Source organism: Rhinolophus sinicus, linkage group LG05 (assembly GCF_036562045.2).
Source record: "Rhinolophus sinicus isolate RSC01 linkage group LG05, ASM3656204v1, whole genome shotgun sequence".
NCBI classification, from domain to species: Eukaryota; Metazoa; Chordata; class Mammalia; order Chiroptera; family Rhinolophidae; genus Rhinolophus; species Rhinolophus sinicus.
This window is the reverse complement of record NC_133755.1, coordinates 172,107,016-172,132,433: the sequence shown is the minus strand read 5'-3', so window position 1 is coordinate 172,132,433 and position 25,418 is coordinate 172,107,016. Positions and strand designations below refer to the sequence as shown.

Sequence of the window (25,418 nt, the reverse complement as noted above, 5' to 3'; positions counted from 1 at the left end):
AATTTATCAGTTAACAAACAAAAACCTTATTTGAAATTTCTCTACTCAAAACGTAATTTACAATGATTGTTATTGGAGGTATACTACCTACATTCACTTTGTAGGTAAAATAACCTAAATTGGACTTTTGCTACAGGAAGTTTGCTGTATTCAGGAATACAATTAGACCCAGAATGCCTTGGTATTTTTCACGATAACGAGTCATGCTGTAATTTGTTCGTAATTCCTATACTTCAGTGAGTTGCTAGCAGTCACTTGTGGGACTTAATCTTCAATTAACAAAAGCAGCATGGCTGGATTCTCCAAAGAAAGCCAGTGTTTCTCATTACTGGGAATCAGCCACCTCTGTGTTATATCTCAACAGATATGGCGTGGGGTTCTCTTCAGGCATAAGTATCCTTCTTAGATGAGGTCTCATTGTGAGAAGTCAAAGATATTTCTTATTAAGTGACTCTGACCTACTTAAATAACTAAATGATTGCTGTAAGAATAAAATAAGAACACAGGTATACACACCACTGGGGAGCTTTCATCAGCTTGTTCCAAAGAGCTTTTTCCTCATTTCTGAAGTGACTTCCGCATCTCTAGCAATCAGAAGAAGACATTTTGCATGTGAAGGCTCTTAGATGAGAAAGCATCTAAAGAAAGTATAACGTGTAACCTACGCTATTTTCTGTGCTCTGTAAAGTGCTCTGGGGGCTAAAGAATGATCTTTGAAGTTAGTTATTATTTATGAATTATTGTTTGACACTTAAGTAGCTATAATTATTCTTACACGATTATAATCTTGGGTCAAAGACAGTCATCTTGTCTGAACTCACCCAACCAGGATTGTGCTTAGTACTCACCATCTAAACAAAAATAATTGGAATAAAAAGAGAGATCACCCCACTTCCTGTTATTGTTCTCCAATATCTATCACCACAGAGAGACACAGGTTTTACAGGATTTGAGCAGTCAAAAGAACTCAAGGCTGAATTTAGTAAAATAAGTTTTGACTATTCACATAAAGGGAGTTCCATGTGATACCTAGTTGCTAATTGATGGGCTTCATGTGTTTTAAATGTCAGCACTTTGGCTAAAAACCTGTTTACAGATGAAGACTAGATACCTCTACACTCAGCATTTTGAACCCTAGAGGCACAATGGAATAAACTGGGGAGCCCTAGCAAATACGGACGTCTAGAACCATACCTCTGGAGGCACTAAACACCTGGCCATGAGTTTGGGGTAAGGCCAGACATCAGTATTTTAACAATTCTCCAGTGGAGTCTAATGGCAACCAGGTTGAGAATCGCCACTTCACAGAGTGTAGATGGATAGTGAGGCAGAGAGATAGAGAATTTTCCATTACGTAGCTTCTATTTTGAAAGTCATTTATAATTTCTCATTTACCAAGTTTTCTGTTTCTTTACCTAACACCAAGGAGATCCTCCAAGTATATTATCAGAGCTTGTTCGTTATCAAGATGGGTCAATTTTTCAGTGAACCATGTAGCCGAGGGATTTCTGTTTGTACCCTTGTCCTGTGAGATATTATTGCTATGAAATATGAGGAAATAGAAATCAGAGAGGTTTAACAAGAAATGGTATATATAACAAAGTTCCAAATATTTTGTTGTCAGATAAAAAAGAATTTCAATACCCAACTCATTTTCTTTCACAGGTGTAAAAGGAAAATATACCTAAACCTAAACATAGGGGTGTTCGGAATAATCCAACACATTTTGGCATTTTCTGGGAGTGTCTTAAGATACATTATGTAGTAAATGAGAAAACAACTTATAAAATAATACAAACGGGGATATGTTTGAAGTTGTGTTCTGCCATTAGGAGGAAATTACTTTAAAAATAAGTGCTTTGAAAAAAGCTATTTGACGTAAATAGTACCTAGTAAATTTTCAGGTATGTTCAAGTTAAAGAAATAATCTTCCAATACTTGGTTTGAGCAAGAGTTAAAAAACAAGTACTATGGTTAATGCTAAAATTTGCTTCAGTTTGTACTATGTCTGATTCTTACTGCCTGTGGTTCAATTTCATTGCAAAATCACAAATAATTGCTATTTACAAAAATAATTTGTCTGAACCAGTGTGTATGATATTACTAGAAAGCCTTATTTTATAATGCATGGGACTGGTATACTTTATTGAAGAATATACGTTATTTTTTAACTAAATTGAATATTATCAAGAGTTATCAATTTGGAACAAAGGAACTAAATTGTGAACAGCAAAAATATAATTTGCAGATTAGATAATCATATCATTTTTGGTAAAAATAATAAATTCTCTTTACCTATCTGGTTGTCTAAGAGAGGACTCAACGTGTCTTTTGGCAGGAAGTTGACGCAAGGGTCTTTCATAGTTGCTGGTTAAAATTTCTCCAGCGTCTCTGGCATTATTAAAACAAGGAAGAAATAATAACCATTTTTTTAAATGTTTTTTTAAATATTATTTTGGCTCAGTGAACAAGAAAGAAACGAACTAATCAGCTTATTATGACAGTTTCTTGTGCTCACTTAAGTCCAGAAGGATTTCTTAATAACCTAATTAAAGATATTTTCTTGTGATCTATATCAAAACCTTTTTATATTTCCAGCCCAAAATGTTGAAAAATTAAAGAAATTAGCTCTTTTAGAGTTATAGCACAACATACATGCTCACTGATGGAAGCTTTCAAACTAAATCTCCTCTAAGACATATTGGTGGGAGAAATATATTTAAACTAGGTCCTATTTTTGATTGATATATTGATTGAATGATTCCTAATGGTTTGTTCATGTACCAGAAGGATATATAAGAAAAAACTATCTTGATTTTAGCACAAACACTCTTATGCCTTCTACTTTTTCTTCTCCAAAACTATTTGGGAACAAAATCTCTTAAATTGGAGAGGATCTGAGGGCCTATCCACCAACTTTTCGGTCCTAAGGGGGAAGCTTTTATTTTCTGTCTTCAGTATAGAGCTTCTCGGTCTCTAATTTAATGGGGTTTTTGACAAGTGGTTCTGTGAATATGTAGCTTTTATTAATAGGCATATTTTCTTTACCAAGAGATAAACTCTTGCCTTAGAACTTCCTCTATCATGGAATCCTAAATACTGAGGTTTTACTAGAATCGGTACAATCTTGATGTTGACAATTTGTGCAACAGAAAGTAAGTGAGTGATGGGCTCATCCTGGCCTGTTGCAACCTCTGCACATGAACATCATGGATAGCTGCAAGAGCTGCAGTAAGTCAGGCTGGAGGAAGCCATGACATGTGGAAACCTGCAGTGCTATGCTGTAGGAATAGCTCCATGGAGACGCAAAATTTAAAATTTATACTTCAGAGATACGTTCTCTAAAATGAAACTCAATCAAAAAGAACTCCCCTGTCATTTTTAGGAAATGCGCTGGGCAAGATGTCAGTGGCTGGTGTTAGTAAAGCTGAATCAAGTTCATTTGCTCCTTCACATGGTATTCTGTCACCCAACATGTCAGGAAAAAGTCAATAGAAGTAGAACACATTCCTTACTCAGAAGACATCACTTCTGATCTTACAGTTGTTTGAAAAATGCACATTCAAAATCTTGGGAAGTATCACGCATTTACAAAATATGGATAGCATAATTGACCATGGCTCCTATGGTTTATGAGATTATTAATAGTAAAATTTGTGTTTATCTCATAATATAGATGCCATACAACTTTCACAAGCTCTATGTCCTAAGCATAAGAGCTACTCAGTTCAATCCTATCTGAGCATTAAGCAAAGTATGCGTCCTTTGTAATGTCTTCACTTTGCAAAGTTAAACTACACAGAAGAAAGATTTTATACAATACAGAAACTTTGAAGCACTTTTAATATTCAATATGAAAACTGGAAGCAATTTGTTTATTTGATAATGTTTAACAAATAGCATTTATTGATAGCTGGGTAATAACTGCTTTCCTTTAAGTTTCTAAAAGTTAGTTCAAAATTCACCTTGGTGTGATATATTTCTTTGTATTGATCAAGTCCAAAGAATCTTTCTATCTCTGAATAGTTACTCAAGTTCAATGAATTTTGTGGGGCCTTCAGGTTTCTAATCTTATGTATTAATATAAGTTTAGTAAGAGATATACAAAAGAACAGTCATTTTGACATGGTGGGGAAAAGTTTGCAAAACATATCAACCAAATATTTAAATAAATAATATGAAAATTTAAAAAATGAGTTGTTCTATATAACGGAAAGGAAATTCTCATTTAGATAAAGATGGACTCTTCAACTGTCTGAATTGGAAGAGAACTTACTTCAGAACAGGAGCTTCGGAAAGAGGCCAAGCCAGCGTTTGTGAGAAGAGCACACTGAAAAGTGTCAGGCGCACAAGGAGCTGGGGCTTCTTCCTTCGTGTTTCCATCTCTGCACCACGAAAGGGAGAGAGTCACATCAGATATTCCAACAACAATGTCTCCAGACAGGTAATTCTTTTTTTTCTTCATTTATTGAGGTATTTGTTAATTAAATTATATAAGTTTCAGGTATCCAAATCTCTGATACATCATGTTTGTATTGCATTGTGTGCTCACAACCTAAAATCTAGTCTCAGTCTGTTATCATATATGTGACACCCTTGGTCCTCTCCATCCTCCCCTCACGCACTTTGGCCTCTGGTAACCACGTACTGCTCCCTATGTCTATAACTTTGTTTTGCATGTCCATTTGTTGCTTTCTGTTTTGTACCCCACACATGAGTGAAATTTATGGTTCTGATCCTTTCCTCTCTGACTCTTTTCACTGAGCATGATACTCTCAGGATCCAAACATGTTGTCCAAAATGGCACTATTTCATCATTATTTATGGCAGCGTAGTACTCCATTGTACCTATTCATTTTCCCCGAAAATAAGACCTAGCTGGACAGTCAGCTCTTATGAGTCTTTTGGAGCAAAATTAACATAAGACACAGTCTTAGTTTACTATAAGACCAGGATTTTAATATAATATAACATAGTATAATATAATATAATATAATATAATATAATATAATATAATATAATATAATATAATACTGGTTCTTATATTAATTTTTGCTTCAAAAGACGCTTTAGATCTGATTGTCTGGCTATGTCTTATTTTCAGGGAAATGGGGTATGTACCACTACTTCTTTATCCAAACAACAGTTGGAGGACACTTAGGTGGTTTCTGTCTTGGCTACAGTTAATAATGGTGCAATGAACTTATGGGTACATATATTTTACAAATAAGTGTTTTCAGTTTTTTGGGGTAGATACACAGGGATCCATAGTATCCAGCAGAAGTTTCTAATGCTTCTTGCAGAGTTTGGAAAATAAACTTCGTCTGATAGAAAGAGTTACACGCATTATGGTTCCATTTTACATCAAGAGGATTTCTCTCCGTGACAAGGGCTTGAATAAAAGTTAGGATCCTTTTCAACTGCTGCCGATCTCCCACCAGGCACGTAGTTGGCTCAAGTATGTACTGAAGGCCATATTCATATGGTGCTAGAAGTATCCCCGGGGAACATCTCCTTATTACACAGTTGTGGCATTCAAATTTAGTATGTTTTCTGACAGTTTCAAAAAACTGATTGTTCTTCTACTTTAGTTTTGCATCTGATTAATATAAAATTGGGCTATGCCAATTAGCATAAAAATTGTAATATATATATATATATATATTTCTTTTTCTGCTTGTTTGTAGATATCACTGGGAACTTATTTCCTTATGTGTGGGTTTCAACAATATTACTCAATTTATAGTGAAAGTTAATATAAAAGAAATCATTGAACCACATATTACCATTGACATAATTCTTGCCACACAAAAATCCATATTTAAAATAGAATGTCTTTTTTACACCTAATCCACATATATGTTATATTTCAAAATAGTTTCTCAGTTGACACTTAAAAGTTCAAGGTCTCATTCTCTCTGTGTCTATAAAAATCATGGCGTTTAAACTTAAAATAAAGTGAAAAATAAATGTTTCCTAGGTTCACATGATCAACATTAGACGTAGAAAGAACAGCACTTAAAAAACGAGTTGTGAATTTCCAAAATAAATGTACCCAAGTATCCCTTCAGTCAAAAATTTATATTCAAGCAAAAAAAGAAAAAAAAAAATCTAAACGAATGCATTATTATTATTATTTTTTAAAGTAGTATTGAGTAAAAAAGCAAGCAGGGAAATAATCTGTCAACAAAAATAATTCAGGAAACCCCTTCACATTTGGGGTGTGAGACATTTCTGTACTTACTCTCTGACCTGGGAAGCTTGTCTTTGGCTCCACCAGTTCTCTGCCCTCAGAGCTGAACCAGAACCTCGTCCTGGCTAAGGGTTCATATTATTGCCAGCAGTTGCTTTGCACTCTACCCTGACCAGCATTTCAAGGCCCCTCATTTTATAGGGTTGTGCTTAGGGCTGAGCAATCACAAAGCTCTCTGAAATACGTCACAGCTGTGCTCCCACGGGATGAATAGGACTAGAGGTTCTTGTTCAATTGTCCTTATATCTGATTTATGTATTTATGGTGAGTGACTTACGATGTAACAGATAAAGCAGAGAGTTTCTCTTCTTTAAATAACAAAAGGTACTAAGTTTCATGTGAAATGTTTTAATCTTTAATCAGCAATAATGATACAGGAGAATGAATAGTGTTATAGCCAGGACACTGGGCTTCCTTCAGAAAATAAGAATGTTATGTAAAGGAATAGATTTAGAAAGCAACAAACACTTATGTCCATGATGCTTACAAGTATAGAATTCTTCTTTATTATGAAACATGAATTATCCTTATGCCTTTTTTATTTATATGCCGTTCGTTTAGACCCTGATTCATGTCATCGTTCTTGAGACCTATCCTAATTTTAGAAGCATCTAGAAGGAATTTTCCATCTTTCTGTCCTTAATTCCTCTATGTGGAAATAACCCAGTATGAGTTTCAAAGAGGCTCGGAGCTCGTGCAACATGCACGCGGATGTCAAAAGCAGGAGGAGCACGAGTTAGAATATCACCTTTCCCGATACACAGTCACACGCACAATCTCCGTGATGCAAAAGGAAATTGCCAGACTTCTACCTCAAGGGGATTCAAAGCGTATTCCTATTTAGAGTTTATACCCATCATTGTTGTAAGTCCTTGTACTGCGCAGTGATTTAGTTTCTCCCCCACTGCAGAACACACGCCCACACCCACAACTACAGCAACTTTGAAAGGTTCCAGCTCAGTCAGCTGACACGTGGTCGAAAAGAACTAGTTGGAAAGCATTTATAGAAATGAAATATTTATCAAACCTCAGTATAAGTACTGAGCTTTGATAAATACTTAATTTCTACTGGTGGGCTTTTTATTGTTTTTGCCTTAGCTTGTTTTATGTTTCTTTATTTCTTTTATTAGTTGCAGGTGTGGAAAACACGGTCATAGTTAGACTTTTACAACTTTCACAAATTGATAACCCTCCTCTCCCAGTGTATTAACCCTTGACATAGTATGTAGCTGTTACAATTCGATTGACTGTATTCCCTATGCTGTACTCTACATCCCAAGACAATATACCCAGGGTGCCAAAAAAATGTGTAAACATGACTTGTATTCATCTTTTCTTATCAGTATATATTGAAAATTACAATTTCAATACAATTTATTTTCCTTTCTTAGTATGTGTATACATTTTTTGGGATTCTGTGTGTGTGTGTGTGTGTGTGTGTGTGTGTGTGTGCGTGTGTTTTAATTATATGTGACATTCAATATTACTCAGCTTCAGCTTCAGGTGTATAGTGCAGTGCTCAGACATCTACACACTCCATGAAGTGGTCTCCCTAACAAGACAAGTGTCCATCTGACCCCCTACAAAATCTTTACAACATTATTGATTATATTCCCCAAACTGTCTTTCATATTCCCATGTCTATATTGTGATTAGATTATTAATTTGTACTTTGTAATCCCTTTATGTTCTCCATCCATCCCACCCCCTTCCCACCTAGCAACTCTCAGGTGTCTTTTTCCCCTATATCTCTGAGTCTACTTCTGTTTTGTTTGTTCATTTATTCTGTTCTTTAGATCCACATATAAGGGAGAACATATGGTATTTGTCTTTCTCTGTCTGACTTATTTCACTTAGCATAATATTCTCTAGGTCCACCCAAATCACTGCTAATGGTAATATTTCATTCTTCTTCATGGCCAAGTAATACTCCGTTGTATAAATGTATATCACAATTTCTTTACCAATCATCTATCGATGGTTGTTTCAGTTATTTACATATCTTGGCTGTTGTGAATAGCTCTGCAATAAACATAGGGGTATATATACTTTTTCAAATTAGTGTTTTTGAATTTTTTGGATAGATACCCAGGAGTGGAATAGCTGGGTTATAAGGTAGTTCTATTTTCAATTTTTTGAGATACCTCAATACAGTTTTTCATAGTGGCTGCACCAGTCAGCAATCCCTGCAGCATTGCACGAGGGATCCCTTTTCCCCACATCCTTGCCAACACTTGTTTTTTGTTCATTTATTGATGATAGCCATTCTGACTGGGGTGAGGTGGTATCTCACTGTGTTTTTTATTTGCATTTCTTTAATGATTAGTGACATTGAACATTTTTTCATATGTCTGTTGGCCAGCTGTATGTCCTCTTTGGAGAAATGTCTCTTCGCGTCCTCTGCCCATTTTTTAATTGGGTTGTTGGTTTTTGTAGTGTTGAGTTGTATGAGTTCTTTATAGATATTAGATATTTACCCCTTATCAGATGTGTCTTTGGCAAATATGTTCTCCCACTCCTTATGATTCCTTTTTGTTTTATTAATGATTATTTTCGTTATTAAAAATCTTTTTTAGTTTGGTGTAATCCCATATATTTAGTTTTTTCTTTTGCTTCCCTTGCCCAAGGGGATATGTAAGTAAAAATATTGCTAAAGGTAATGTCTGCAAATTTACTTCCTATGTTTCCTCTAGGAGTTTCATGCTTGTTTGTCTTATATTTAAGTCTTTGATCCATTTTGAATTTATTGTTTTATATGTTGCAAGAAGGTGGTCCTGCTTCATTATTTTCCTTGTGTCCGTCCAATTTTCTGAGCACCATTTATTAAATAGAATGTCTTTAACCCAACGTAAATTCTTCCTTCCATGATCAAAATTAAATGACCCTATAGGTATGGATTTATTTCTGGGCTCTCTGTTCTGTTCCATTGATCTAGTGTCTGTTTCTATGTCAATACCATGCTGTTTTGATTACCATGGCTTTGTACTATGATTTGATGTCAGGTAGCATGATGCCTCTCACTTTGGTCTTATTTCTCAAGATTACCATAGCTATTTTGGGTCTTTATGGTTCCATATACATTTTAGGGTTAGATTTTCTAATTCTGTGAAAAATGTCATTGGTAATTTGATAAGGGTTTCATTGAATCTTTATATACTGACTTGGGTATAATGGAGATTTTAATTATGTAATATTTCCCCCAAAATAAGACCTAACAGGAAAATAAGACCCAGCATGATTTTTAAGGATGCTGGTAGTATAAGCCCTACCCCAAAATAAGCCCCAGTTAAGATCTTCAGCCAGACGATGCATTTGGTATGTCTGTTGCAACACATGATGGACATATTGCATTATAAAATAATAATATTAATATATAATTAAATATAAATAAATAATATTATTAACATTAATGCTTAAAATAAATGATAATATAAATTATAATGTAATTATATAATGTAAATACCCAAGCAGGCACCTTTGGATGAGAGGTAAACACCTATGTAAACAGATGAACTGGAGACTTTCTGCAGAATGACCAATCGGAGTACAGACGCAACACACAAATAATCTGCATACTTGATAAAGAACGGACGTGGTCCTATCTAATATGAATCTTCATAATTCAATACATCGTGTGTTGTAACAGACGTACTTAATGCACTCGTGTGAAACAAAGAAACGTTTTCTGAATTTTGGTGCCTGCAATTTTTCGTCACTTTTGTGTGGACCATCATTCTAAACTGTCATCATTTTTGTTGTCACGCCTGTCTCATAAGTCTTCAATTAACACTTGATTTAAGGGTAGATTTATTATTTTTTATTATTGGATTAAATTTATTGGTGGCATACAGACAAAACTCACATCTAGAATTCATATAGAACACAGTGTAATGTAGATTACAGTCACGATTTCTCTGTTAAGTACTTGCTTTCATTCAATTATTTGCAGGCAATGTCTCTATAACTGAGGTGGTTTTTGTATGCCAAACATGACATTATATACCTCTATCTATTTCTTATCCAATTACGAATAACCCTTAACTGGTGACATTTTTTTTTAATTAAAGTTTATTGGTGTGACAATTGTTAGTAAAGTTACATGGATTTCAGGTGTATAATTCTGTAATACATTATCTATATCTCACATTGTATGTTCACCACCCAGAGTCAGTTCTCTTTCCATCACCATATATTAGACCCCATTTACCCTCTTCTAGAGCCCCTCTCTCCCCTACCCCTTTACCCTCTAGTATTCCCTAAACTACTGTCTAAGTGTATGAGTTCTTTTGTTCTTTCAGTTGTTTGTCTTGTTCTTTTGTTGTTCTCGGTTTATATACAACATACCAGTGAAATCCTATGGTTCTCTACTTTTTCTGTCTGACTTATTTAGCTAAGCATTATAATCTCAAGGTCCATCCATGTTATCACAAATGGTCCTATTTCATCTTTTCTTATGGCCGGATAGTATTCCATTGTGTATATATACCACAACTTCTTTATCTATTTGTCTATCAAAGGACATTTTGGTTGTTTCCATTTCTTGGCCACCATAAATGCAGCTGCAATGAACATTGGAGCACAATTGTCTTTATGGATAAATGTTTTCAAATTTTGGGGTAGACACCCAGGAGAGAGATTGCTGGGTCACACGGTAATTCTATTCGTAATTTTTTGAGGAACCTCCACACTGCCTTCCATAGCGGCTGCACCAGTCTGCATTCCCGCCAACAGTGTATGAGGGTTCCTTTTTCTCCACAGCCTCTCCAACACTTGTCACTATTTGTCTTGTTGATGATAGCCATTCTGACTGGGGTGAGGTGATATCTCATTGTGGTTTTTATTTGCATTTTTCTGATGATTAGTGATGTTGAGCATTTTTTCATCTGTGTATTTGCCATTTGTATGTCCTCTTTGGAGAAATGTCTCTTCAGGTCCTCTGCCCATTTTTCTACTGGGTTGTTTTTTTGTTGTCAAGTTTTATGAATTCCTTGTGTATTTTGGATCTTTGCCCCTTATTGGAGGCGCTGTTTGCAAAAATCTTCTCCCATTCAGTTGGTTGCCTCTTTATTTTGTTGATGGTTTCATTTGCTGTGCAGAAGCTTTTAGGTTTGATATAGTCCCATTCATTCATTTTATCTTTTACTTCCATTGCCTTTGGAGTCAAATTCATAAAATGCTCTTTGAACCCAAGGTCCATAAGTTTAGTACCTATGTATTCCTCTATGCAGTTTATTGTTTCAGGTCTTATGCTTAAGTCTTTTTTCATTTTTAACTAATTTTGGTACATGGTGACAGATAACAGTCCAGTCTCATTCTTTTGCGCATGGCTTAATGGTAGATCTCAAAGGAGTAATATTTTGACCTCCTGACAAGATGAGTGCAAAAAGAAAGAGCTATTCTGTCTAGTACAAGAAAGGAATTGTGGAGGACTCCCAGGGCAAGAATCTTATGGCTTATTGCAAAGAGAAGAAGTTGGATCTCTGAATGGTCAAAAAATGGTGAGCAGGGTATGATAACCTCAGTTAACAGGTGGATGAGGGAAATGCTAAGAAGCCAAGTGTGGATCAGGTTGGCAACCATTATTTCCTGAGCTGGAAGACATCATCTGTGAATGGATTGCTGACAGGAGAGCAAAGGCATTGGTTGTGCTCAGGGCTGATATTCATTCAAGCATTTGCCCTTGCAATGGCACCACAGTTAGAAATATCCTCAGAAGAATTCAAAACATCGCATCACTGACTGGATGGCTTCCTTCAGTGATATGAACTGTCTCAAAGATCAACAACACTGTTCAAGCTGGAAGATACTGAAGTTATTAAACATGTACTTGCATTCAAGTCCTTTGTTGATGGCATCAACTTTTCTAAATACCAACTCTCCTACATGATTGCTATGGATGAAACTGCAGTGTTTATGGGCCAAGGATCTCAACTGAAAATTGATCAGTGGGGTGCCTCATCAATGTACATTCCTTCCACTGGTTACAAAAGTGCATGTTACCTGTATTTTGGCAATTCATCCGGATGGAAAGAAAGCCCCACCTCCAGTCATCAGTACAGGCAAGAAACATAAGGTTGAATGTGTTTCAGGCATTTATGTTCTTGAAACCAAAAAAGCCTGGTATAAACAAGCAGTTATAAGGAAGCGGGTAGATTTAATGCTGCCAATTGTTTTGCAAGGTGGCCAAAGAGGTCTGCTAGTCTGGGATTCAGCCAGCACTCACCACGCTGACATAAACAACTTCCTTGCAGAGAGAAGAATAGATGAAATAATGGTTCCTGCAGGAATGACTGCCTATCCCCAGACTCTTGATATTGCAATAAACAAGCCAGTCAAGGGCCATTTGCTCAAGGAAATCAATGACTACATTGGAAATAGAATGGAGAGAAATCAGCGTGGAAACTTTGTGAAGCCTGGCCTGCAAGAGGTTGTGACTTGGGTGAAGAATTTGTGGGATAAAATCACTGACAGCTGTGTTGCCAATGCACTACGAGCAGGCTACATGGACAAGAGGTGCTCATTTAAGGAGAGCTCTGTTGCTGGACATGAGAGATTGGGGCCAATGGTTCTACAGGAAATGGAGTCACAAGAAATTCAAGCCAGAATTTGGGGTTTGGAGAATTATGACAATGTTCCTGAAGAAGATGACATGATTGTATTTGAATACATGTAGATTTTTGTGCATGAATAAATGAATAAATGTAGATTGTTGTACATGAATAACTGTAGATTATAGTATATGAAAAAATAAGACATCCCCTGAAAATAACCCTTAATGCATCTTTTGGAGCAAAAATTAATATAAGACCCAGTTTTATTTTTGGGGAAATACAGTATTAATTCCTCCTCTCTGTGAGCATGGTATCTGTTTCTATTTATTTGTATCTTCTTTGATTTTTCTCTTCAGACAACGCGACCAAGTGGGATTCAGTCCTGGTATGCAAGTTTGGTTTAATATCTGCAAGTCAATTAATGTGATACACCACATTAACAAAATGAAAAATAAAAATCCTGTGGTCATTTCAATAGGTGCAGAAAAAGCATTTGACAAACTCCAGCATTCATTTTTTTATAGAAATTCTGATCAAAGTGGGAATAGAGAGATCATATCTCAACATAATAAAGGCCATATATGATAAATCCATAGCTGGCATCATAGTCAAGATAATGTTGCCCATTTTTACCACTTTTACTCTACATAGTTATGGAAGTTCTAGCCACAGACAAGAGAAAGGAATAAAAGTCATCCGAATTGGAAAGGAGGAAGTAAAACTGTGATTATAAGCAGATTACATGATACTATATGTAGAGAATCCCAAAGACTCCACCAAAAAACTATTAGAACTGGGGCTGGCCTGGTGGCTCAGGTGGTTAGAGCTCTATGCTCCTAACTCTGAAGGCTGCTGGTTCGATTCCCACATGGGCCAGTGGGCTCTCAGCAACAAGGTTGCCAGTTCAATTCCTCGAGTCCCGCAAGAGATGCTGGGCTCTGCCCCCTGCAACTAAGATTGAACGTGGCACCTTGAGCTGAGCTACCTCCCGGATGGCTCAGTTGGTTGGAGTGCATCCTACAACCATGAGGTTGTCTGGTTCGACTCCCACAAGGGATGGTGGGCTGCGCCCCCTGCACTTAGCAACGGCAACTGGACCTGGAGCTGAGCTGCACCCTCCACAACTAAGACTGAAAGGACAACAATTTGACTTGGGAAAAAAAAAAAAAAGTCCTGGAAGTACACACTGTTCCGTCCCCAAATAAAAAATCTTAAAAAAAGAAAATAAACTATTAGAACTGATAAATGAATTTAGCAAAGTAGCAGGATACAAAATTAATATTCGAAAATCAGTTGCATTTGTATACATGTATTGGTGGGTTTTTAATTCAAAATAGCTTACTTAGCATGCATTCATCTAGAGTTTGAACTGCAAATGCAGCCATATGGAAAACTCTATAAATAACAAAGTCAAACGCCAGCTAACTGTTTATTTTTTAAATTTCTAATTGTTTTGTAAGTTCCTTAAGGGACAATGGCTCTAAAGCCCTTTTCTTTCTTCTACATTGAGATTTTAGTATCTATTTGGTTCATTCAAAGTCAGACTGATCCAGTAAAAGCACATCCTACCAGGTTTAATCATATTTTCTAATCCTGTTACAAGAAAAATTAAATGAATTAAATTTCAAAACACCTGGAAATTTGTATTCCAATTGACAGCTCTGACTTAAACCACAGTTGCTGTGGCTTAATGCCAGGAACTTTTTATTTATTTATTTATTTAACCTAAATATTACAAAATAGAGGTTGAAATGGTTGTCATATGGAATTTCTTTATCCTTAGCTCTTTGTCACCCAATTCTAAGTGAAGCCATTTTCTTAAAAAATAACAACAGCAAAATGAGTTGATTGAGAATCACAGGAAATGGATGCTATATAATAAGCAGAACTACCCAAAGGAAAAAAAGACGTAAAAGCTGATTATTATTTGGTGTAAAGAAGCAGTTAGCGTACTCAAAAACTAACTCTGGTAGATTTTTCCATTGGTAATGACAGTTTCTCCCATAATAACGGTAAAGCACAAAAGTGAAGGAAAATAATTCATTTCTTATGAATTAATTGAAAAATAAACTAAAGTACTGTATTTTTTCCTATGAACTTAAACTGTAAAGCAAAACTGCATTAGAAATGGGATCATAGCACCATCTGAATTCTCATAGTCTTAATTCACAGTTTAAAAAAAAAAAATGTTTCTTTTTTTCTTTCAAGGAAATGGATGCAAATCAGAAGTCCTTTAATCAGATAAAGTAGGGATGGTTCCAGCAAAACAAACAAGGGAAAAAATACTGTAGCTAAATTGATCCTGAATGCTTTAGTATAAAACTCATTAAATACAAAAATACAAGTGTGAATTTCTTGTTTAAATCTGTTTTCCTACTTTGACATAGCGTTCAATATTTTCCACATCTTTAGCAAAACTTATCTTCTCCCTAAGTCTCTCAATGACGTGATGTTTATAAGAACTATCAACGTTGATACAGTTAGAACAAATCTCTAAGAACCTTCTTGTACAGATAAGTTAGTCGATGTTCAGAGAGTTGATGGAATGTTTGCAAGGTCACGCTGGTGGTTAATTACAAATATTATTGTATTGTATTGTTGCATTGAAAGTTAGGTTTTCTGATCTTAGGTTAGCTTTCTTTCCATTAAGAACTGGTGACATTCTGTAAGTGTTGATATCACCATTGTTGACGCTAACAGATCATATAAGGAAAACAAAAGTGCATAAAATTCTAGCACCTCTCCTCTCCCTTTCTTACCATCTGGGCCAGCGGAAGAGAAAGAAAACTGGAATTCTAGACTAAAGCATACTGAATATAGGGAAATCAGATGGAAGGGGTTTTGAGCTCAGGAGACAGGCAGAAATTCAGATTCACCCTGTTTTCTTCAGTGCTAAGAGCTAAGAGAGGGTCCCTATCGCTATTATAGATGAAATGCTGCAGAGATGCTCTCTTGCCTCCTAGTGTGACAGCATTGTCACTTTACTCAGCCTATCCTCTCTCTGCCAGGCTCATCCTGAGGGGGTAGGTGTAGATCAAAGGTCTGCAAACTGCTGGCTTAAACCATAACCGGCTCAACTCTCTGGTTTTCACATCTCTCAAGCTAAGAATGAGGTCTGTATTTTTTTAAAGACTGAAAAACATTAGAAGAGAACTAATATTTTGTGACATGTGAAAATGATATGAAAGTTAATTGTCAGTGTCCATAGGTAAAGTTTAATTGAAACAAGGAAATGCTTATTAGATATGTATTGGGTATGGCTGCTTTTGTGCTGCAATGGCCAAATTGAGTAGTTGCACAGGGATTACAGTCCACAAAGCCTAAAATGCTTCCTTTACTAGTTGGCCCCTCAGAGAAATGGTTTGTCAGTGTCTGGTCAGGAGCCTCCCAACTGGGAAGGTACTTAAGAAGTCATGTTTACCCTAATATTCTTAAGTTCTATAGCTTTCAGAAACTTGTATTAGGAATAATATGCATGTTTATATACATTTTAACACACGCTGTGTATAAATGATACAGTATAAGTATATATTTGTAACATACCCAATGTATATATACTTTTACTATGGAAAGTATATGTATACTTATGATTGCATCTATATCATATTTGTATTGTATATAAAGATTAATTAAAAGCATATATATTGTAATTTGTTATATTTTTAATCTCTTTAAGTCAGAAAATTTGGGTTTCTGTCCAGGATTCTTGTATTCTCATATCAAAGATTTGATGAAAATAATAGTATAACTAATTCAATGTTCCCTTTGAAGTTACCTACTAAAATTCATTCTACACTCGGAAAATATGGCAATGAATATTAAGCAATTGGACACATAATTATTTAAATGAATTAACAGAAAACAATTTCTCCTTTAGTTCTAGAACCACATTGCTTATCTCACTTAATAATGCCCAAATTTAATAGAAAATTATTACTTTGTTTCAGAATTTTCTTGTTTTAAACCAGCATACATGTACAAAGAATAATGTATTAAATTGTATGAATCATTTATACATTATCATAGGGTTGTATTTGTCAGATAATTTTATAAAAATAGATTTTGGAAGGAAGGTTTAAGAGAAATCTAAAGAACATATATTGCTGAGATACAAGAGTTTGAAAATAGCATTGTTATACTATACTGCAAGGTTACAGTTATCAAAAGCATGGTAATGGCATAAAACAGGCAGGTAGACCAATGGGACAGAATAGAAAGCCCAGAAATAATCCCACACTCTACGATTATTTAATCCCTGGGAAAGGAGCCAAAAACATGCAGTGTGGTAAAGACAGACTATTCAATAAATGGTGTTGGGAAAACTGGGCCGATACATGGGAAAAAAATTAAAACGATGAAACTAGACCACCTTCTTACATCATGTACAATAATAAACTGAAACTGGATTAAAGACTTTAATGTAAGATCGAAAACCATAAAACTCCTACCAAAAAAATAGGTAAAAAGATGTCAAATAAACCCTCTGACATCTTGTAGTGATATTTTTTCTTATATGTCTCCTTGGGAAGGGAAACAAAAGAAAAATTAAACAAATGAGATGACATCAAACTAAAAAGTTTTTGCACAGCAAAGGAAACTATCAACAAAACAAAGACAGCCTACTGAATGGGAGAAGATATCTGCCAATGATACATTCCATAAGAGGTTAATATCCAAGATTTATAAAAAAACTAATTCAACTCAACACCAAAAAATCAAACACAATTCAATTCGAGAATGGGTAGAAGATCTGAATAGACATTTCTCCAAAGAGGGTATACAGCTGGCCAATAGACATAGGAGAAGATGCACAATGTCACTAATCCTCAGGGGAATACAAATAAAACCACAATGCAATATAACTATACATCTGTCAGAATGGCCACCATCAATAATTCAAAAACAACAAGTATTGGCAAAGATGTGAATAAAAGCTAACTCTCATACCCTGTTGGTGGGATTGCAAATTGGTGCAGCTACTTTGGAAAACGGTTTAGAGATTCCTCCAAAAATTTAAAATAGAACTACGTTATGGCCCAGCAATCCCACTTATGGCTAATTATCGTAAGGAATCTAAAACACTAATTCGAAAAGATATATGCAACTCTATGTTTCTTGCAGCATTATTTACAATAGTCAAGATATGGAAGAAACCCAACTGCCCGTCAGTAGATGATTGGATAAAGAAGAGGTGATATATATAAAATGGAATATTATGTGGCCATAAAAAGAAATGAAATCTTACCATTTGTGACACCATGGATGAACCTAGAGGGTAGTATGCTAAGTGGAATAAGTCAGAGTGAGAAAGACAAATACCCTATTATCTCATATATATGTGGAATCTAAAGAACAAAATAAAAGAACAAACAGAAAGACTCATAGATACAGAAAAACTGATGTTTCCTAGATGGGAGAAGGGTTGGAAATCTGGGTGAAAACAGTGAAAGGATTAAGAAATACAAATGGGTAGTTACAAAATACTCACAGCAATTAAAGTACAGCATAGACAATATAGTTAATAATATGATAATAACGATGGATAGTACCAGGTACATACCAAAATAATTGGGGGGGGGGGGTCATTGCATAAATTGTATGTGTCTAACCACTTTATTGTACACCTGAAGCTAATATAAAATAGTACTGAATATCAAATGTAACTGAAAAGAGTAACTAAATAATAAAAAATAAAATAAAATTGAAATAACAAGTTAAGTATTTAAGAACAAATTTTATGAGCTTCATACACGTGCCCGACACACACACACACACACACACACACACCATACGCACATTCAATGTTGCTAGGTTCTAACCAGGTGACGCCCTCTACTTGGGATTAGAATACATCACCTCAACAAGAAGATGGAGAAGTATCAATAGAGAAAATGGAAAACAATGATATCTAGTCCCTGGTTCTTACCTTGAAGAATGCAGAAGTGTAGATGTGAGAGTGAAAGATTTGGCAAGAATGTTTACTGAGTGAGTTCTCATGTCTGCTGCCCCACTGAGTCCATTCTCCCTGGAAAGGGAAGAACCACTGAGATGGGGAAGAGAAGAAGTTATTAGATGGGGAGGCAACCGTCTGCCCCTAAGTTAGTGGGAGTTTATGGTAGGGCTGAAGGGATGATGGCAGAGCCTTACCCTAGTAATCTTGGGGACTAAACAGTAAAGGCTACCTTGTCATATTTCTCATCTGATTTCCAACAGCCAACAATAAACAAACAGTCTTAGCCCTGGTAAAGGAGGAAGTAGATAAACCTGAAGGACAGACATCCCCCATCACCTTCCTTGGTAAGACCCTAAATGCCCTCCAGGGAGTAAAGAATAGAAAGAGCGTTCCTATCTTTAACCAAGGGCCAGACCTTGCCCTGGACCAGAGGAAACTGCACATCTCAGTGGATGACAGCATGGCCCAGAGCATCTCCTGAGGACCCACAGGCAGCCTCCCAGGTATCATGTTGTTATATACACTTTAAGAAGCTTAGATGCTGCTCTGAGGAAAAGAGGGGGGCAGCAAATCCTGAAGTGACAGAATTGAAGCATTATTGTGTTTACCCAGGAATGACTAGGAATATATTTTCTGTGGAATGGAGGATCCAGATAGAAGTTGAGTTAAAGTTTTAAAACTAAAATTATTGTACATCATGCTATGTGGTTGTGAAAGTCAGTTCTTGCTATCGCTCTACAAATGACCTTGAGTTTCCTGTGCTCATACTTTGCCTAGGAGGAGTCTTTGCAGGACCGTGTATTCTACTTAGTACTAGATTGAATTTATAAGTGACTATGAGATAGAGGCCTGTAACTTGGAGACCCATCTTAGAATGACTTGCGCTATGTTTTCCTCCAACTACTTTGCCTTCAGTCGTGTAGATGGTCCCCATTTGGCATCTGGTTTCCTCCTTAGGCTTTCTCAGCCCATTGCTTGGCCTTCAGGCTCTCAGCCTGTTTGTTTTGTTTGGACTCAGTCCTCTATGACCTCCCAGTACAACTTTTGACTTGCTCTCAGGACAGACCTGAACCCACAGGTTGCACACCCAGGAGCCCTCCTCTCTTAAATATCCCCTAGATGCCTCTTTGGATCTTCGCTTTGCTCTTCTTCACTCTGCTTTATGTTCCCTACATGCTGACCTCCAGATCCATCATGCCCTGTGGTCCCCTGGCTTCTGTTTGGACTTAGGCAAAGGAAAGACTGGTAGGAATTTTAAGGGCCTGAAGATTAGAGGAAACAGAGTTCTCATATTTACTTCCATGAACCATGGTTTGGAAGATGCTACATTCCTCCTCCAAGACCCAGATTCTGTAGTTGGCTTGTCAACTGCAGCCCTAGAGTTTCCAATAGCTTCCTGCTGAGGCTTGTCCCTGGGTCCTTTACCACCTCATTGGTTCTTAACATCTTTATTAAACTCCCCTTCATTAACTTTTGGGGAGATATTTGTGTCCTTCTGAGTCCCTACCTGGAGCACTCCCACTACTCCACAAGACCTCACATTCTAAGAATATCTGGAGACATTTAATTTTAAGATTCAATAGCTTTAGAAGGGCTGCTCCTTTCTAAAGGTTTAGTACTTTGAATTCAAGTTGGGAGATTCCTTAGAATAATCAATGTGGAAACTTGGAGGAAGGTCACTCTAGCCTTGAGCAGGTCTGTCAGAGGGTGAGCAATTGGTATTTGAAGAGTTTGGCTGAAACACACATATATTGGAAGCCCATTCAGTCCCTTGATGCCACTCAAGTCCCCCCAGGAAAAGAGGCTGGATTCACTGCTAACACATGGCAGGCAGAAAGGTCAACGTGCTGCCAGAAGCCAAACATCAAATCCTGACAGGGGTCTTTGCAGGGAGTAGCAGAACGGACCTGGGGAAGGAGAGCTGGGCAACCATGGCCTCCACCTCTCCTGGTCTCCTGGTGCCGCATTCTCAGAAAAGAAAACCTCATTTTCTAGGAAGCAGGAGCTGTGGCTATTTGATAAGCTCTGTTTTTTTTTTTCTTAGTCATCTTTCTAATATCCTGTATCTGTACTCACTTCACTGCTCTTACTGGAACTGAGTCTTATGCATCATTATATTCCCAACACCTGGTATATTATAAGTTCCTCTTAATGCTTGTTGATCAGAATGAAATGAGTAATTTATATAAGAAAAGTGGAAAAGTTTTTATTTTTCTTTCATTTGATATTATTTCATCTTTGTATTGAATCTCCTGTGTTTCTAAGGCTGAAGCAAAAAAGAAAAAAAAAATCTGGAATGGTCTTACATAAAAGAGTCCCAATATTTGGTTTCAATTTACAAAGCCTTTGGAATTGTATTTATTGAATTCTGAAAAGGCATTTGCAGACTTTGAAGAGAACTAACTCTTCGATTTTGTGGTTATACTTCAAATCTGTATCAGTGGTTGCCACACTATACTCTGTGAACAAATCTAGTTTATCACCTGCCTTTTATGTTCTGAAAGATAAGAATGTTTTTTACAATTTATATGGTCATACAAAAACAAAAGAAAAATATTTTGTGGCACACAAAACTCATATTAAATTTAAATTTTGGTAAATAAAGTTCTGTTGAAAGTCAGCCATGCCTAATCATTTAAACATTGCCTATGGTTGCTCTTGTGCTGCATGGCAGAGTAGAATCACTGTGACAGAGACGCAATGATCCTCAAAGCCGCAAATACGTACAATCTGGGCCTTTATAAGAAAAGCTTGTCAAAGCTGCTCTATATCAACCAAAAGGTTTTTAACATCTATTACTGTTTTCCAGGAGAAAACCTGAAGTTATTCAGTGTACTACATTTACTGAAATTGTCTCTTGGACAGTAACTCTGAAATACTTTTCCCACCCTCTCACTTCAAAATTTTTCCATGTGTTCCATCTTTGAGGCATTCAAAGAGAGGCCAAATTGATCAGAAAACCCTTGAATTTTTAATACCATCCAACTTTGTTTCATTAATGGTTTGCATTTCAAAATATCTTTTCCTAAGAATGAGCAAATAAATAAAATGAAAATCACATCTATTTGGTACACAAATTCAATATAAAACTATTACCTGTTGCTTCTAACCTTAGAGGAAATGTAATTCTTTCATGACATTTTTTATTTCATTATGAATACAGATTTGGAAGGCCAAACCTTGTCTCAGCTCTAAAAACCAATGAAAACTACAGGCTTTCAATAAGTAATTTAATGTGGGAAGTACTACAATGTATTATGATAGCTAGAGGAGGTATTTATGAGGAAGGTATATCAAACTGAGTTTTATTGAACAGGTGAACTTCGGCTAAAAAATAGAGTAAAGGAGGAAATTATTATAACAATAAAAACAAAAATAGTTTCAGAGAACCTGGAGGTGTGGCATAAATGGTGAATTGACACAGGGCCTCATCCTAAGGAAAGAGAAAGCCAGTAAGCAGGGACATGAGGCGAGCTGGTATCTGTTTTTAAAAGACCACTCTGTCTGCTATACAGAGTACAAGTCAGGTACTGCATGGAAAAGGACTGTATATTAGTGATAAAGACTAGCATTCCAGGTCCAGAGGACGTAAAAGTAGATTTTCTCCATCAGGATGAGATCTTTGACATATGAGGTGGGACAATTAGGTTTGCGAACTCATCCTAGAAAAATTGCTGCATACCTCACTGCTGAATTTCACTACAGTCACCTTCAAAGTACTCCCCTTGGGAAGCTATGGACCGACACCAACACCTAGTCCACCCTTCAAAGTAATTTTGGAACTTTTTTTCTGAAATGGCCATTAGAGCTGTAGTCGTATTACCCTTGATGTCCTGAATGTCATCAAAATGTCTTCCACTCAATATTCCCTTTATCTTTGTTTAAAGAAAGAAGTCACTGGCGGCCAGATCAGGTGAGTAGGGAGTGTGTTCCAATGGAGATTTTTGTTTACTGGCTAAAACAACCCGCACAGACAGTGTCCTGTGAGCTGGTGCATTGTCGTGATGCAAAAGCTATGACTTGTTGGTGAAAGTTCAGGTCGTTTTCGTATAATTTTTTCAAGCTGTCTTTTCAGCACTTCAAAATAGTTAACTTGGTTAAGTGTTTGTCTAGTTGGTACGATCTCATAATGAATAATCCCTCTGATATCAAAAAAGTAAGCAACATGGGTGCAACAAGTTCGCGAACTTAATTGTCAGACCTTGTACACTACGATTCACATAATGCAAGGAAAATACAAGCAAACTTGATGCTGCCTCCCAGTGCACAGTAGGAGTACAAGGGGAGATGCTTCAGTCAGAAAGGGGACTCAGTTCAGGCTGAGTTCAGTGTGGGCTAAGGGGATAGTCACTGGGCTGAGTGGTGGGCGTGCTCCTGCACCCTCTCACCCCAGAGAGCTGGGTCCTTTGTCTCGTACAGAACTTTCCTTACCAGGTGCACAGGCTCTGCCTAGGCCTGTGTGTGCTGGACAGTTAGCCATTCTCTGCTCCTTTTCCCACAACCAGCTGGGAGGGTCTCTTACTCTTTTCCAGGTGGCAAGGCATGAGGGGCGGGGCAGCTCATTGACCTGAGGGTGAGGGGCAGTCAGTGGTCACAGTGGCCAGATTGACCTAAGGGTGACAGACACTCAGTGATAGACAGTAGATTTAAATACTTTACTGAACAGTTTTATGAAACACTGACAGAAAATTTGAAGGCAACAGTGTTCGGTGGCAGTGCGTCTGTGCGGATGGGAGTTGCCTAAGGGGGCCTAGGCCACTGGGTAGTTTTCCCAGTAACCCCTCTCAGAGCAACCAGTTAGCCGGTGGTGCAGGTGAGAACGTCATGGAGGCTTTTGTAAGGTGGTGGCACTGGATGGGTTACGTCATGACTGGAAATAGAGGAGACAGAAGAGAACCCAGGAGGTTTCTCAGATTTCTAGCTTGAACCGTCTGCGTGCTGGTGGCCTCCAGTAGAATAGGAAATGCTGGAGAAGAAACTGATTGATTCTTGGTGAATTACGTGAGAGAATGAGGATGATAAATCAAGTCTTGAGCATGTTGAGTTGAAGGAGTTGTAAGTCACGTGGTATAAATGGAGAGTAGATGGTGGGACGTGTGGATTGGGAGTTAAGAAAAAGGTTTGAGTGGGAGATACATCACATTCATCTACCTGCATAAGGTAACGGAAACCTCAGGACTAGGTTCTATTAATATTTCTTAAGGAGAAAGTGCAGAGAGAGACGTGGAAGCGGGATCAGAACCGAACCCCAAGGCTCTCTGTGATTTCCAGGTTAGTGGGAGAGAAATGACCAAGCGAAGACAGAGGGAAAATGAAGCTGTGATGTGCCGGAAATGTGAAGATAGTTTCCACAGCTGCATGTTTCTATGGGTAAAAGTTTAACTTCTTCCATTAATATTTGTTTCTCTATATAATGAAAAGATGGACTAATAGTCATAGCTCACATCTCCGTGACTCACTTTATCAGAATTATTTAATTGTACTTGCGAGCTCCTGGAAGTTCAGATTACAAACATCGTATCCCACATCTCGGGCAGATCAAGTGAGAAAGCAGTACTTCCAGAAGGAAACCTGGCCACCCCATCATGCTGTGTGGAGTCCCATTGTGATAATAGAGATGTTTGCCTCCTTTCAAAGATAAAGGTGAAACCTTGAAGCGCTGTAAGTCTGAAAAGCAGGGAGATAGTAATAGTTTATAATAGCCTTTGAAAGGACCAGAAAGAGAATTCCAATTGCCTTAATGATTAGAAGTGGGTCTTGAAATCAGGAAATGTGAAGCCTCTTTACAAATCCATGCCCCTCACCTTATTTCAGGATGTATGCAGTCTCAGACACACAATGGTACACATCCAGCATCCATTTTATTTGTCTAAGAGAATGCACAGCCCACCCAGTGCTATGCTTTCGATTAATACCACTGAAATCAGAAAGGAGACATCCGAGTGGAAATAAAAGCCAAGGAAACACATGCACAATAACAAACAGCTCCACAGGAAGAGTGAAGAAAGAGGACTACACCGTATGCTGAGGTAATTTTTTGAAATGAAAGTCAATAAAGGGTTTTTCAACAGGGAAAAAAACCTTACCTATGCTCCATAGTTTTGACTGGAGGTACAATGCATATTTAAGAATAATTTTTAAACTAAAAATGATTAGCAAGGAAGGCACTTCTCTGAGTGAACCTCACGTGATCTTTTACTTCTGGATTTAAATAATCTTTCACATAGGACTGTAAGTTTTGTAAACTTCAAAATCTTTATTGATGAATGTACTGTGTTCAAATGTTCCAAAGATGCCTTTTTGTTTGTTTCTCACTATGCTTGAACTGTAAGTTAAAACATTCTCCCAAATCATCCCTTCAATGTTAGTAGAATATCAGCTTGTATAGCAAAGTTCTTTGTGCTTGGGGATACAGAGAAGGCAGAGTTATGATTCCTACACTCAGAAGACAGTAGCAAAAAGCTGAGGAACATCAAAAGATGGCAAACAGTGTAGAGCAGTTTAGAGTTTGCTGCATTAAACAATGTAGCAGCTGAGAGAAGAGGGATCACTGGGGTCCCTCCATGAGGGTCGGGGGTTGTGCGAGCTTCGTAGGATTACTGCAGTGTTGATGGGTGCAGGAATGGGAGATGAAAGAGGGAAAGACAGTGCAAAAAAAGTG

At 37.0% G+C, this 25,418-nt stretch overlaps 1 long non-coding RNA gene across 1 annotated transcript in view; it reads right to left on the bottom strand.

Annotated features, from left to right (window-relative positions):
- The window catches only part of LOC141571917 (uncharacterized), a 31,317-nt gene that overhangs the window by 1,205 nt on the left and 4,694 nt on the right, over window positions 1-25,418 (bottom strand). Inside the window, exons 2-3 of the long non-coding RNA XR_012496961.1 lie at window positions 4,277-4,385; window positions 517-584 (exon numbers count right to left, since the gene is read on the bottom strand). This is a non-coding gene — a long non-coding RNA (uncharacterized LOC141571917). The remainder of the gene's footprint in view (window positions 1-516; window positions 585-4,276; window positions 4,386-25,418) is intronic.